The sequence below is a fragment of the Tursiops truncatus genome, chromosome 8 (genome assembly GCF_011762595.2).
Source record: "Tursiops truncatus isolate mTurTru1 chromosome 8, mTurTru1.mat.Y, whole genome shotgun sequence".
In the NCBI taxonomy this organism is placed as follows: Eukaryota; Metazoa; Chordata; class Mammalia; order Artiodactyla; family Delphinidae; genus Tursiops; species Tursiops truncatus.
In genome coordinates, this window is record NC_047041.1 from 22,727,551 (window position 1) to 22,743,386 (window position 15,836).

At 40.6% G+C, this 15,836-nt stretch overlaps 1 long non-coding RNA gene across 2 annotated transcripts in view; it reads right to left on the reverse strand.

Moving 5' to 3' along the window:
• Positions 1–14,730, reverse strand: part of LOC141279320 (uncharacterized) — a 28,901-nt gene extending 14,171 nt beyond the window's left edge. The window contains exons 1-3 of one of the 2 annotated variants that reach the window (XR_012333338.1): positions 14,606–14,701; positions 10,752–10,815; positions 6,185–6,325 (exon numbers count right to left, since the gene is read on the reverse strand). This is a non-coding gene — a long non-coding RNA (uncharacterized lncRNA). Of the gene's footprint in view, positions 1–6,184; positions 6,326–10,751; positions 10,816–14,605 lie in introns of both variants that reach the window. The other variant, XR_012333337.1, reaches the window with a different exon arrangement.
• Between the last annotated feature and the right edge of the window lie 1,106 nt (positions 14,731–15,836).

The following is a 15,836-nucleotide window of genomic DNA, read 5'->3' on the forward strand; positions in this document are numbered from 1 at the left end:
TGCACAGCAAATAACATAGTAGCTCTTGAAACATCTATCGGAAGTGGCACATGTCACTTCCCCTCACATTGCATTGATCAAAGAAAAATTTCAGGGAGTGCAATCGTTGAATTTGAGGGTGGTCTTAGGGACTCCCAACAAAGCTTCCAGGTGGTAAGAAGAGGCATTAGAAATAATTCCACAGATGAATCCTTTGAAACCAGCCAAGTAAAACAGAAAGGATGCTAAGAGATGCTGGGAGTGGAGGCAACCGATTGACTGCCAACCTGACACTACTTATAAGAGGCCAAGACAGGCTGCTCTGGGATTTAACAGAGGACATTTGGATGCACATTAATGTTGACACAGATAAACATCAGAATAAATAGTTTACCGATGATGTAGCTGAAGGTTATTTGGATGTTAATGTCCACTATGGGAAAGAATAACAGCACATCTCCAAACTGGGTCTAAAAGAGTACTTTTAACCAAAGGTAACTATTTGTTTATTTGCTAAATCACTGCCTTTTCTAATTATTCTGTTCAGAAAAAGTTAATGGCGATTTGCTACAGGTTATAAAACAGAAGACTTGTGAAATGCAAACATGCCATGTTTGAGAAAGTGCAAAAGTATTTGCAGCTAACAACTGGCAGTAATCAAGGTTGCTATTTTCTCAAAATTGGTTACTTTTGGGAAAGAGAAGTAGAAACATCATCAGGTTTAATGAATTTGCCAATTGTTCTTACTGCATATTTGAATTTGTATGTCTCTATGTAATCAGTCAATGAACAAAAATAAACTGAATTAAAAAAAGAAAAAGCCTACTTATTACTTTTAAATATATTTTAATGTACTTTATTGTTGGTGCAAATATTTACCTCCTTGATTGGAGAATGTCTCAAGTGCCAGTTTGTAAACGGACTGTTCTCTTGCAGAGAATCATTTTGCTATTTGAACCTTGAACTATTCATTCAAATTAAATGAGGTATTATGTTAAATTGCTTTGCCTCTCTAAAGTGCTACACAGAAGTAAGCATTACTAGTCATTCTTATGGGCAGTGGCCCACAGTATTCTGTGTGTAATTTCTTATGCACTGTACTTTTTTAAATCTCAAGCATGTCTTTTTGGTAAATGGAGGTGTCAAACCTTGGGGTTTGACTAGATGGGGTCTGGTTGACAAGAGTAGGTTGGGGCAGACAGGAAGTGCTGAGGCCTGGAAAAAGATCTGTCCCTGAGGGTGGGGAAGCCACAGAAGTGAGGGAAATAAGTCAGGGAAATATTTTGACATATAGAACACACAATCCATGTATATATAAACTGACCAATGGGGTATCGGGAAATACATAGACTATGGGGACAGACAGTATAGGATCAGGCAGGATAGAGGTTATGAACTTGGCCCATGGGGTCACAGAGATATAGATTTGAGTTTCAGTTTTACCAGTCAAAAGCTGTATGATTTGGGATACATTAAAGTCTCTTTTTAAGCTTCAAGTTTCTCAAATATAAAATGAGACAATAGTAACCTTCTGAAGGCGTCATTGTTAAGACAAACTTAGACAGTGTATGTAAGGTATTAGCACAGTTCCTGACAAGTAGGGAGTGCTCATTAACTCTTAGCTCATATATATTTTAGGAGAGCTATTTTCAAATCAGAATCAATTGGTTTCAGCTGTGTGGAGAGGGTCACGTTCCTTGTTTAGGACCACACAGATACTCTTAGAGAGGAGGAAGGGGAAGAGAGCTCAGCCAGATCAACAGGCCACCTGTCATCATGTGAAGGAGGATGCACACTACCAGGGTGGAGGAGACACATTTGCTATTTGTCTTGCTGCTTTGGAGGTGAGTCTTCTCTCAACAGCTGCTGCCCCTCACCTTTGCTCATGGATGAGTCACAGAAAATGCTTCATGGCTTTGCTGAGCACCATCAAAGCACCAGTCTCTTTCTCAACAACCTGATGCATTTTTATGACACCTGGATCCCAGATGTGTATGTGTTTTGTGGCGGGGGGCGGGGAGTTCCTGACACACAGGGAGGGAGAGGTGGTGTGGAAGGAAAAGGGCATTTCAGTGGAAATGAACAGAGCAGCTACACACCCCATTACAACGTGTCAGAGGTAACAAGACATTTACAGTGCTGAGGTCCTCTGACAATGTGTTTCAACACTTCATTTGACTTAGAATGATCTTAATTATTCTTCACACTTGAGCAAAACAAATCCAGCCATTTGCAAGGACACATGGACCATAAAATGCATTAAATGAGCCCAAGGAAAGAGCCTCCAGACAATGGAAAGTGTTTGCATTAGGTCTTTACTCCCAGATCCGGGTAGGAACAGCCCCTCTAACTAATGAAGGAGTTGAAGCTGAGTCAGAGTGTCACTCAGGCAGCTAAGTGGGCAGCTCTTAGGCCACACAGTTCATTGTTACCATGGGTGCACCTTACCATGGTAACAATGAACAGCAGAGATTGTGCCTCATGCTGAGGAAGAACTTGGAGAGGTGGAACAGATGGTCTGTCGTCTGTTTCTACTTTGGGCATGACAGATGAGCAATGGATCCAATTATATCACTGGAGGGGACGAACCATCTAAGACATTTGTGGTCTATGGGACTGGCTGTGGAGCCATGGATCAGTACCAGGTACATTGCCTGGTCCACCAGTCTTGTAGGGCCTGTTCAGGAGTAGCAATGGTAACCATAGCCAACTCTGAGAATCATATCCTGGACCACACATCACTTGGGAAAGGAAGCATGAGGCTAGAAGTGACTATCACCAAGCCCAGCAGATGTTTTCTGTAGTCTGTGCAGACAATATGGATATGAACACTTTACCTTCATCACGAGACTGAATAGTAAAAAAAAGACCTTCATTTTTTAATTCATTTGTCAAAGAAAAAGTACTCACTTGTTGATCTTACTTAGTTTAGTGATTCTTCAAGTGTTTCCCAAGAATGCTGAGAATTATTTCACATTTAAGTAAATGACGAGCATATGCCCTAAAAGTGCTTTCTCTAAAGTTGGTTTCGTAAGTGCATTATAAGTGTAACTCAGTAAAAGTTTCCTTGTCAACTAAATTTGACAAGGAATCCAAAATTAAACAGGTCTCTTCACTAAAGGACTTTATAGTCTTTAATTTATGATATGAATTATGGATATGTGAGTACAGCATATAAAATACAGCATACCCAAAGCTTATTTGACTAAAGAGTGCTTTTAGTCTGAAGCATTTAGGGGAAGAGGGAGCAAGGGTATATTTTGGACTAGTGTTTTGCAGATACCCCTTTTGGAAAAGGCCACTGTGCAGTACTTTAGGAATAATTAGGACAAAATCATACAATTTAGCACTGTACAAATGGTTGAGATTAGTTAAATCTCTATGCTCTATTTAAGACCATGAAGAGTTCTTTACTTGTGCTTGCTCCATGTATAAATGAGAATAGTACCTCAGTTTTGAATTTTTTCATCAAAACCTCCATATATGTGGTGGGTATTGTTCTGGCTTCCTTCATGTTTCTATTTAGTCCTTCAAGTCATGTGAAGGAAAAAGTAGCTGATTTATGGAAGAGTTTTCTAAATACGAGGCACTGAATGAAAAGTTATCTAGTGATTGACATATCATATACTACTTTGTATTTCAGAAGACTTAAATTCCAAGAGCCTTGATATTCTCAAAAACTTCACTGAAAAACACCATAACCTAAGAAATAAGGTCCATGCTCTGTTAAATAGTTTAAATATTCATCCCCCGTAATCTTTTGCAGCCACTGTATGGCACATTCCCAATCAGAGACTTGATAAAGAACAAGTTCTGCCTCAGAAAGTTTATCTTGAATAATGTAAAATTAATGGCTATATAATTCGCCCCGTGTATGCTAGGTAAATATACTCATTTATGGTATATTTTCAGACCACTAATAATCAGATCAGCCTAGACATTTCTCTGCTTTGTTTGTATTCTTGTGACACCAAGTTGATAGCAGACCTCTAGCTCAATATTTAATAAATCTTCTCAGGAAATCTTCACCGATAATGAAAAGGACAGTGGAGCCTGCAGTGTAGCAAGCTCACAACCCCAAATACTGCAACTGGGCTTGGTGAGCAGGATCGAAAGAGGAATGTGCTCACTCTGAGGCTGCTGGCATTAATGTGTTCACAGGTGAGCAGGGAGCTTCTGAATCTGCCAATCCCATTACACAGTCTCCTCTTAGCACTGGGCAGAGCTGCGGAGGGTGGTTGGGAGATGAAGGAGGAGCATGGTCAGGAGCGGGGAGGGGACACTGCCTAGAGGCGCGATCTGGGCTGAGGGGTCAGGAGCAGAGATCCACGCTCTGCTCCAAGCTTTGCTGTTGTTTACCATTCCCTTGGGGGAGTGTCTGGGCTCGGATCCGCAGTCCCTGCCTTCCACACTGCACCTTGTAAATCACAACCACGGTGGCCTCGGGGCCACTGGGTCCCTAATGTGCTCTTATATATTACACTGAGAGCTGCCCACTCAGATGACCTCCACAAATCTTGTTACTTGGAGCTGAGTGCACTGGAGAAATAAGTGTTGTATTTGGAAGGAAAAATTAATCATCCAAATTAAGTGGGGAAGATTCTGGTGTGATGTAGTAAAAGCATTATTGAAAGGGAAGGAAGAGGTTATGGAGGGGCGTGAAGAAGAATTCACATATACCTTTGACTTTATGGTTATATACAGGAGCTCTTTGTACTGTGAATAACAGAACCTAGATGCAGTAATATTATAATAATTAAAATAATAATAACCATTTATTGAGTGCTTATGATGTACCAGGCACTGTGCTAAGGGCCCCACAGGCTCCATTTCATTTAATTTTCACTAAAATAGGCACTATTATAATCCACATTTTACTTATTAGAAAACTGAGGCTCAGAGGGGTTGAGTAACTCACTCAAGATCACACAGCCTGTTGACAGTACAGCTTGGTTTTCAGACTCTAATGATGGGAGGTCTTAATTAAAAGCTGTGCTGATAATGAATCATATCATTTGGGGTGTGGAGGTAAACAGATTTAAAAAAAGCAGAAGACATATTTCTTGCCAACATGGAGTTTATGCTCAATCAGGGAAGATAGACAAAGTATTTCAAATAGTTAATTAGATGTTTATAGAGGTATATGGGGCTGAGAAAGAGAAGTGCAGGATGCTGTCAGGGCATTTCACAGGGGCCCTTGACCAAACCCATGCTCTACGCCCTACATCATTCTGCTTCTGTCCACAGCTTTAGGGACCAGCTTATGTACACCTGTACAAATAGAATGAGTTAGGAAATTCAGGTTATCCCTCCCCTCCCAACTCATATTTCAGAGTGTACACTGATTATCAGTTCAAGAAGAAGAAAATACATTGTCAGTGTGCATATTATCATCTTCTGTGCCTTAAATGTCTACTGGATAAAAAAGTATATCTTTTTAGCTGGTTTGTCTACTTGATTTTTATGCCATTTTGAGCTTCTTAGGTGTGCAAGAGAACAGAGGCACATCTAGAATTCTGATTCCCAGTCTTTTTTACCTGCCTGATTGTGCTATTCCTTTGGGAAGAGCCAGAGGCAGAATGTGGGAGTACAGATCTGGGTGCCACTGCTCACTTGGGTTCCAGTGGGGTTGAATCTCATTGACCAGATATGACTCTGGAAACTGTGCAGTCATCGGTGAGTTCCTTCTCTCCTCGGGTATTTTAGGGATTCCTCCCAACAGAACATTCCTCTCAGCTGAACCCTGCCATCTGCTCTTGTCTGCCCTGGCACTGAAAGGGAATAGTTTTGTCTCAGGTCAGGTTCTCTAGAAACAGGCCCTGGGACAAAGTGCTCTTTGAAAACACCTAAGGAAGGGAGCAAACAGGGTCTGGAAAGGGACGGGGTGAGAGCCCAGGAAGGGTGTGGTCTCAGGCCTGATCCCTGAGGTTCTGAGTCTAAATCACGTGCAGAGGTGCCCCACCTGGAGGCCAGCAGGCCAGGCTCTTATATTCCATATCAGTCCCCTCCCCCTGAGGAGAGATAACCTCCTGGAGGGGTCTCAAGAAGCCAAGGAGGTAGGGTGGGTACAACAGCAGCAAGATCTGAAGGGGGCCTCTGTTCCAGACTCATAGCAGGGAGCACTCCAACCACCCCTGAGTCCCAGTTCTTCAGTGGGGGTTGTGGAGGTTTATAGCACAAACACAACACAATAACATATTTTTACCTTTCTGATAACAGTCCGGCAGGTAGAGACTGGGGAGCTCAGGTACTGACATCAGAAGGCTCTCTAGATCCTGTGTTTCCTGCTTCGAAGTGGGGAGACAGTGGTCCTGCCAGTGGGAGTGCCTCCAGATGATGATCACTCCTGGAATGCAAAGTTGTTTTAAAGCATCTGCCCTTCAGGACAGACATCCTCTGGTTTGGAGTCAATAAGTGACATTCTATTGCTTAGGGACAGTCTCCACATGGACCACAGAAAGAGGAACCAGTTTAACACATTTTAAACTTACTCTCCCAAGTAATAAAGATTCTTCCCACCTCTGTACATTTCAAACTGCAAATATGACAATACAGAAAACTCTTATAATTCATTAACTTTTCTATATGCAAGTATTTAATTCCAGTCAATATACAATTTAAATAATTGCTTCAATAATTTGTTTATGAATATCAGTCCTCCCAGAATGGCTTCCTTAAACCAATCACCTGGTCAAATTTTGTAGTGTCTTCCCAAGAGTAAATGATCCCTTTAAAGGAGATTTCTTTCCCAAGTCTTGAGAGGTGTGGGGGAAAAAAAAAAAAAGTAAGATATCTGCTTTCTAAGTCCTTGAAGCCTATTTTGTGTCTTTGCCAGAAAAAGAATGCTAAATGCTGGGTTCCCTTCTGAAGGGTCAGTGTGATTTTTTTCCCTTGGTGTGTGTATCTTCCAGAATCCTAGATTCTGCAGTTAATGTGCGGAATAGCTGTTTAGAACGCCATGCTTCACTGAATAATCTCCTCTCCTCCCATTTTTCATGGAGCGATGTCCAATTAATTTCACATTGTATTTTTGATGGCTGCAACCAATTGGTTGTTTCAAGTCAGAAGTTTTTACCCAGATAGAAATAACTATGGTGAGTAAAGGAGACTATATAACCAAAACAGAGAATCCACTTAGCCTTTGTTTGCATGCTGACGCTTCTAATTTTTATATACCTGACTTCAATCAATCACAGATTCCTTTCAGAAAAGATGTGCATCCAGAGTCCCAATTTATAGATTTGCTGGTCGTTTATATGTTGGAAAACTTACCTGACGTTATGTCTTAAATTTACAATTTATACTCTGTGTCATTTGCTGCTGTTCTCCAATTGCAATGATTAACTGAATTACATGTTTTTTGAGCAGATGAAGACAATTTATGTAAGGAAGCAAATGCCTCCAAAGAAGAAGGATTTATGCATCTGTGTATGGGCCTCCGTGAGCCTTCCTATGTGCCCATGCCAGGCCAGTGTTTTCCTTCAAGGTAGGAGCCTCCACCGTAATGGAATGCATCCCCTTATAATGTCCAGGAGCTGTGGGAAGACAGATCCATAGTTCCTAATTAAAGCAGGGGTCGGTGACTGGTAAGACAACTCTCAAAATACACTGAACAAAGAAAAGAAATTAGATTCGAGGGAAGTGGAAATCAATACTGGCTCAAAGAAACTATAAATCTTGATATTCCATACAACAAGTATACATGCTTATCATTACTCATTCAAACACATGAGCCAGAATCACTTTTAATGCCTCCTGGAAAGTAGCCAGATTTCTACCTGCCTGTAGCAAATGATGATTTATGCCAGGTAAGTAGTAGAAAAGAAATGATTTAATTAATTTTGTTACCAGGGTTTCTCAACCGAGGAAGGGTAAATTGGGAAAAAGGCTAGCAGTGTATTTTCTAATATTTTTTATAAGGATAATTTAAAATAGCCTACTGTATCTTATGTATGCTTGAGGTTAACTATCTGTCTTCAAGTTGTATAACTGCCTTGTTTACTTTGACCATCATCAAATCAGGTCAGTGAACCCACCAATTTTCTTCTCCACTTGAATAGTCATGGATCACTTCTTTATGGGCTTTAGGGTTGTTCATTAATTATTATTATTATTAGTGATTTGATGTTCATTATATGACAAGCTGTTCTAGGTGCTGGGGACATGAGGATGAGCCAAATGGACAAAGCTGCTGCTCTCACAGAACTTACTCTCTAGTCTCTATGATAAACAAGAAAGAAGGAAATGTGTATATGTCCCATGTTTCCAGCTCAGGATGAGTGCTATGAAGCAAATGAAACAGAGTAAGGAGATAGAGTGTGAGGGAAGGGGGTGCTGTTTTTAAAAGGCTGCCAAGGAAGGCCTCTCTGAGGAGGTGCCCTTTGAGCAGAAACTTTAAATGACATAATCTATATGATTACATTAAGTATGTAAATCAAGACGAATTAGAAAAGATGTAAGCTACATGAATATTTGAGGGCATAGAGAACACAAGTGCAGAGGCTTGAAGTGGACACGTGCTTGCCTTGGGGTGCTGTGTCACTGGCATCAGCTCAGAGGAGCTGGCTAAATTATTGTCTAGGTTGAGGGTAAGAGAATAAGAGTGGGAGGTAAGGCAAGATTTTAGTGCTGAAACAAACAAGAGATTCCAGAAACATTGTCCTGATGGGGCCAAAGTCTGAGCTCTTTAGGCAGTCCTAAAGCTGGCTGTGAGATTTAACAGATCCAATTGCAAGACGAGCCAGCGTGAGCGGAAGCCCGTGAGAGGAGTGTTGATATAGACTCACAGGGCATGGAGTAAGGGGATGGTGAACTGGGGACAGTTCCTAAGCCAAAGGCTGATATCTGTGATTACTTAAGGCTTGTATGTCTGTCTCACAGGTGTGCCAGGTACACTGGAAATGTTGGATGGGTGTTCACAGAGTCAGGCAGGATGAGATAAAAGAACCAGCTGAATCCCAGAAGGATCATCTCTAGTTTGGAGCATTCTATAAAAAGCTGAGGTGTGGGAATAATGGGAGAGTATCAAAGAGGAAGTACAGTTTCTAGGCTTATCAAGGGCTTGGGATAAAGTTGGCTGCTCAGAGTGGAAATGGCCACTTTGTTACCTTTGTTACCCACATAACATGGGTTAATTGTTTGACCAATTTTACTGTAGGATGCAAACGTTTTTTAGCAAACATATTATTTGCTTGGTTTGGCCCAGAGCATAAGGATCTTTCCAGACCTTGTGCTCTGGACCTCAGAGCTGTTTTCTCATTCATTCATTCCTTCATTCATCCATTTAACAATTATTGAATAGCTATTTTGTGGCAGGTCTGAAGATACAAAAATAAATAGCAACTGGTCCCTGACTTTAAGGAACTTATGCCTTCTAATTCCAGGCTGAGCTACTTCCTTCAAACCCCTTTTAATTATTCAAGGAACAAGTTCTTTCCTGCTGGACTTCATGCCACCCCTTAGGACTCTGACAGCACACTGCTGTACTTGCAGGTCATTTGTTAGCTTTTTGGGCTCTGCCCCAGGAATGCATCATTTTCTCTTTCTCTTGTCCCAGAGCCAGGCTCCTAGACCCTATTTAAAGTCTATTCTTCCAAGATTTGCTGCTCTCTAGTCCTGTCTTTTCCTATTAAAGTTGACAATATCACACTTGCCCTGCCCATCCCCACCCAGCAACATATAGCCACTTGGAGTTTAAAGCATCCCACTCAGAGATTTTCCCAAACTCTTGGAACTTATAGCCCCTATCTCTGCTGCCTACTTAATTCTGTCTCGTTTTATCTCAGGGGCATTAGGAGGGACAAGGAGAACAAAGAGATATCCATTCACATTGTCCTTCAGGTAGTAACACCACCTTCCTCTTCTAGTAGGTTTAAAATTTAATAGAACAGTTCCTAAGAAAATAATGGTTTGGGCTATAATTAATTAATCTCATTTAGATTTTCTTATTATTTTTCTTTTTTTTGATCCACTTCTTTAAACAAGAATACGAAATAGGATAGAGATAGAAAGTTGAAACAGAAGTATAAGATTTTGAGCTCAAAGAAAATAAGGATGTTCTTTGATATCTTTCCTGTGGTACTTAGGACGGAGAAGAAAATGAAGAGAAATAACACATTAAGCTCCTCCTATGTGCCAGATGTTTCATATAAGCTCCTCATAATAATTAAAAACTAGAGAGCATGTTCAAGGTGGTCAATCAATTTATCAAATGTTATACAACTAATAAGTGGAAAGTTGGGATTTGAATTAAGCTGTTTGTGATGTTGGAACTGGTCGTTTATTCTTCACCATATTTTGACCTGGATCTGGAATTGGCTAGCTGCGTGACCCTGGCCTTACAGACCTCAGCATTGACTTTGCGGAAATGACGAGATTAGACCCAGGCTAATCTCTGTCAGATTCAGAAGGAGAAACAGGTTTAAACAGGTTTGACCATTTGAATAGCAATATAAAGTAAAATTGACAGACAATTGTGAAATGCCTCTGCTCTACTTAGTGATTTTCTAAGATGAACCAACAGATCAGCTGATCAAGAGATTAAAGAATCAATGGGAAATTAGAAGGATAATGTCTATCTCAAAAAAGATGACTTGACACAATGTTGTAATAACTTAGAGCCACCAAAGCACTTTAAAAATTAATGTGAAATTCACCATCGATCATTTTAGATTTTATACAAGGCACTGCATTTGTATAACTCGATTGCTCAATTGCAGAGAAGCATTAGGTTTCAGACCAGAGAAGAGGAATTAGATGAAATGAGCACTGACCTTTGTGACTGATGAAAATGAGAATCAGCATCTCTGGGCACTTCTTGTTTCACATTGTTCTTAACTGGACAATATTACAGAATGACAAGAAATGGAACTTGATATTGATGGAAACTGCTTTAACAGATGGGAGTATTTTGACACAGTAATTCCAAGGTTTCCTAATTTGAACGTGGCTGAACTGTATTTTTTAAAACTAAAAAGTATTTTTATAAACTAATCTCTAGAGGAGACATATGCAACGAATGTTTAAAATTGATCTATAAAATTTCACTGTCCCAGGGATCCAATTACATGAAAACTCAGGTCATCTAGCTATGTGCATGAAAGAGACAATTCGTTGGGTGTCTAACAGCTTCAGACAGAAATACCAGGCAAATCTGAGACTCGTCAGCATCATACATACAGAAGCCACAAATTGGGCTGTCAAAAGCCAGTCCCCTTTGATAATAAACCTGTATACACCAAACACACTGGGATCTACAGGGAGCAGAGAGCCCTGGCAAAAGTCCTAACAGGCTCAGGCAGGAACTCCAAGCAAGCTGCACTGGCATGAACAGAAATTGCTGAGAGATTTTAGAATTAAGGTCAAACACTGGACTGGACAACCTCACAAGAAATTGCCCATAGAACAGAATGTCTGAAGCTCTGTGACCTTCAAGGTTCTGCTAATCCCCCTCTGTGAGGCTTAAAGCTCTTGCTTTGCACCCTAATCTGGTAGGGTGCAAATTGAGTTAATATCATAACTAAAAGTTTCCTTCATAAGAGGGAATTTTATTCTTTGTTCTACATCCATAACACCTCACCTCACACTAAGTTAATTTCTTCAGAGCTTAGCTTAAACATTACTTCTTTAGGAAAGTGCTTCTTAATCCTCAAAACAAGATAAGGTATCTATTTTATGTTTGCTTATACTACTTATTTCCATTTGTAATTATATATTTACTTATGCTTTAATGTCTGTGATTACATGATTCTTCTCTGTCTTCTCCACGTGCCTCTAAGCCCCATGAGGGGACATTGTGGTATCCTCCAATGCATGCTTGGGTCCCTTGCCCAGTGCCTGACAATGAATATTGAATGAATGAATGAATTAATGAATGAACAGAGAATAACTTGGTGTCAGGCACTGTGCTATGTGCTTTTACATATATTATCATATTTAAACTTCACAACAATCTGGTGGCAGACGCTCTGTGATCCATTTACAAATGTGGAAACTAAGGAATGAATATGTAAAGAAACATTGTCAAATGAATATAAAGAGAGAGAGAGAGATCCAGGACATAAAATGAGGTCTTGCTCCAAATGCAGAGTTCCTTTTCTCATGCCACCTTCTAAGGGCCTCTTAAATGTCTATTTGCACTCTCTCCTTTCCCTACAAAATGCTTATCTTGACTCCAATTCCTACAGCATTATACTCTCTTTTACCTTTCATTAAACTGGTGGTTCATTAGGTTTAACATGTTTCAGGAATATTTTCATCCTTACCTGGAATACTTGAAACACACACCCTTCACCCCAATAAAGCAAGAAAGAACATATTTTAGAGCAATGGCCCTGGTTTGGGAATGTATGGGAAGGGTCTGTCTTGAGATTGCCTGTACTTTTCTATATTGGTCAGTGACTTTCATGTCTACTCCTAAAACCATCCATGCGTAAAAGAGAAGAGGTGAAAGAATAAGAGAGATTGGGAGAGGGGAGGAGAAAACAGAACCCATCTATGTTATCGATCTGGAATCCCTGAAGTCCTCAATCCTTCAAACCCCCTTCCCACTCACAGTGCCCCAGCCACCCAGCATTTTGGTCGTCTGCACATTGTAATGGTCTGACGACAATATCCATTAAATGGCAGAAGAATTTCAACCTAGTAAAGTGATGCTAGACAGCTCAGTGGACATTGATAATACACTTGGTATGTACTGCTCAGAACTGTAACAATGTTTAGATTAAATGCCCAGGCTCAAAAGAGGCTACAGAAAAGGAAGAATTCCAAAGATTTTTGGATATGCTGTAAAGGCTTATGGCAGTGCTACTCAAAGAAACAAACCTCCACATTCTCTGTTACACATGTGTGACAAGATGAGGAGCTTTCACCAGAGAGTAGACTGATGAACTGCTTCTCTCACTGAGGCAGTCTTGCTATACAAAGAAAATGGCAGCTGAACCAAAGTGTGTAATGACATAGTTGATGCTGGCATAAACTTCTTGTCTCAAATGGCTAACAAGTTCACTGTCTAGCACTAGTCTCTAACTGCCCTTTGAGCAGTCAAGGCCTTGAAAAGTGGTGTGCAATGCTGGCCATATATTAGAAGCACCTGGGAGGCTTTACAATATATTTACCAATGCATAAGGAACTTATCCAGAGATTCTGTTTTAGTGAGTTCGGGGTGGTATCCAGTATGCTTTAGCATTACCCCTGGTGATTCTAGTGTGCAGTCAGGATCAAGAACTACTAGCCTCAGTTGTAGCAGGACTGGAAGATGTGAATTATTAATGCTGACCTTTGGCAAAGTATTGAGAGATAAGTATAGCTGACATAAGTGGAGGAGCTTGTCTTTGGAAAAACTTCTTGCTTCTTGGATCTTTTATTAGCCATTCAGGGAAAGGAAATAGAACTGAACAGAGTTACTAAGAGATAGGTGATGTGTCGGGGGAAGGAACACCTACAGGCTCTTTGGAACCTGAGGCTTTAAGAAATCTGAATTTAACAAGTGAATTGGTAGATGGGATGTTACTCCACTGCACAGGCAGAGTGACACAGAGCAGGCAGTTGAAGGCAAAAAGAAAGTCTTAATATTCTCATTATTCCCCCTCCTCCTCCACGGTAGTTTTCTGGGGATAATGGAGCTATCATTGATATCAGAAGGAAAAGTGAGGATTTGGGAGACGAGGGCTATAAATATGGCAGTATGTAGGACAAGGGGGATCTGCCATCTATTGAAAATACCTAAGTTCAGAGCTGAGCCTGGAAAATATGTAGTTCAGAGTTAACGAATGGATGGAGCAGACCTCCAGTTGTTCAGGCCATCCATCCCTCTAGCCATTCAAGCTCTCAAAGCACCAACCATTATTCAACTCACCCACTAAATGAGGACGGAATAGAAAGATAAACCTTATAAACACTTGTAGCGCAGTTGGAGCCTCTGCTTAATACTAATAACCCCTCAGACCCTACATTCCAGAAAAATTCATTTTGGAGGCCAAACTGATCTCCTTTGCAGCACTGTGTTGCCCACAGTCACTGCCAAGTTTCCTTCCCGGCAAACAGCCCCAAAGGAGTTGTTGTAGGATTCTTGTCCCTTGCATACTCATCTACTGGCTTATTACAAGTATTTAACACACTCGAGTGTATTAATACAGGTAGCACAGCATAATGGGAAAAATATAAGCTTTAGACATTGGCCCTTTAACTTGTTAATGAGATCTTGGGTAAATTAATTTACTTTTTTGAACCTTGGTTTCTTTGTAAAAAGGTTTAATAATCTCTATCTCTTTAGGATTACTGTAAATATTAGATGTGAGCTGACCACAGCTGTTGAGCAAGCTGCATTTAGTAGGGTGCAAGTAGGAAGCAACTTTGCTTTTTGTCAACATTGCCTTTCAATCTGGTCTGCTGAGGCTCCCTTTCCCACTCCATCCTTGTCACTTCCTAGCATTAAAATATCAACTTAAGAAATCCACCCCAATCTTACATCAAGCTTTCTTTTCTCCTACAATTTGAAGCATTGTTCTCCTCTGGATCAGGCCTGACCAGTCTTTAGAAATCTGCCTGACTCCTCCTGCAAAGCTCTGGGGCTCCTGAATTCTTCAGGACGGTAATGGGAGAAGGAAAAAGGAAAAGTTTTACTTACTTATCTGGCTCTGGGCTCTCTGTGTGATAGACACTCAAGTGCTGGTGTTGTCTTTTGCGGAGAGCTTTTGCAGACTCTCCAGGGTACCAAAGAAAGCACAAGAAAACAGGAAATGATGGCTTATGTAAACCCTAAATGACTGGTGCCTGGATTTAAACAAAGCATGTGATGACAGGTTTGTGCAGACCTAGGCAGAACATTTGCCTGCTCTTTACAGAAAACATTCTTACGGACTATTTCAGAGTTATGCATGTATATTTGCTTTCTCTTTATTTGACAGTTCCCTTCACCATAACATACACAGTAGTTTCCTTGTCTCTTTCTTTTGTGTTGTGACAAGATATACACAACATAAAATTTGACATGTTAAGCAGCTTTAGGTGTACAGTTCAGCAGCATTAAGTACATTCACATTGTTGTGCAACCATCACCACCGTCCATTTCCAGGACTTTTTGTATCTTCCCAAACTAAGAATCTGTACCCATTAACCAACAACTCCTCATTCTTCCCTCTCCCTCAGCCCCTAATCAGCACCATTCTACTGTCTCTATGAATTTCACTGCTCTAAATACCTCATATAAGTGGAAACATACAATATGTGTCCTTTAATATTTGACTTATTTTGCTTAGCATAATGTTTGCAAGGTCCATTATGTTGTAACACGTATCAGAATTTCCTTCCTTTTAAAGACTGAATAATATTCCATGTTTTTGTATACACATTTTGTTGACGCATTCATGTATTGATGAACATTTGGGTCCTTTCCACCTTCCTTATCTCTTAAATGCCATTTTTAGATAAAAAAAGTTTATGCCATAAGTAATCATCAGTTGTTGGAGACACTTTGTCAACAGAGGATTCCTTCTCTGGCCCATCTCTTTCTCCATTTTTCTAAGTGGTAGACAAGCACTGGGAAGCAGTTTGACTCCTGTTTTCTGGGAACTGCTTACCCTCAGGGAAGGTCCCCGGTAACCCAGACATCTTCTCAGGGTACCTCCTGCCCCACCCCCACTCTCCAGCAAAATCAACACTTGACCTGATTTTGGCTGGTCAACTCTGAAATACACAGACACTGGGCATTGATATCTGGGTCCTGTCCAGTGGGAAAGTCCACAAACACCCGTTGCAAGGCTTCCTGTCTTGAGGTATGGTGACCCTCAAGTGGCAGTTCGTGTATTCAGCTGGATTCAGTACTGGAGACTTCTCACACTTTTCTTGATTTAGTTCAG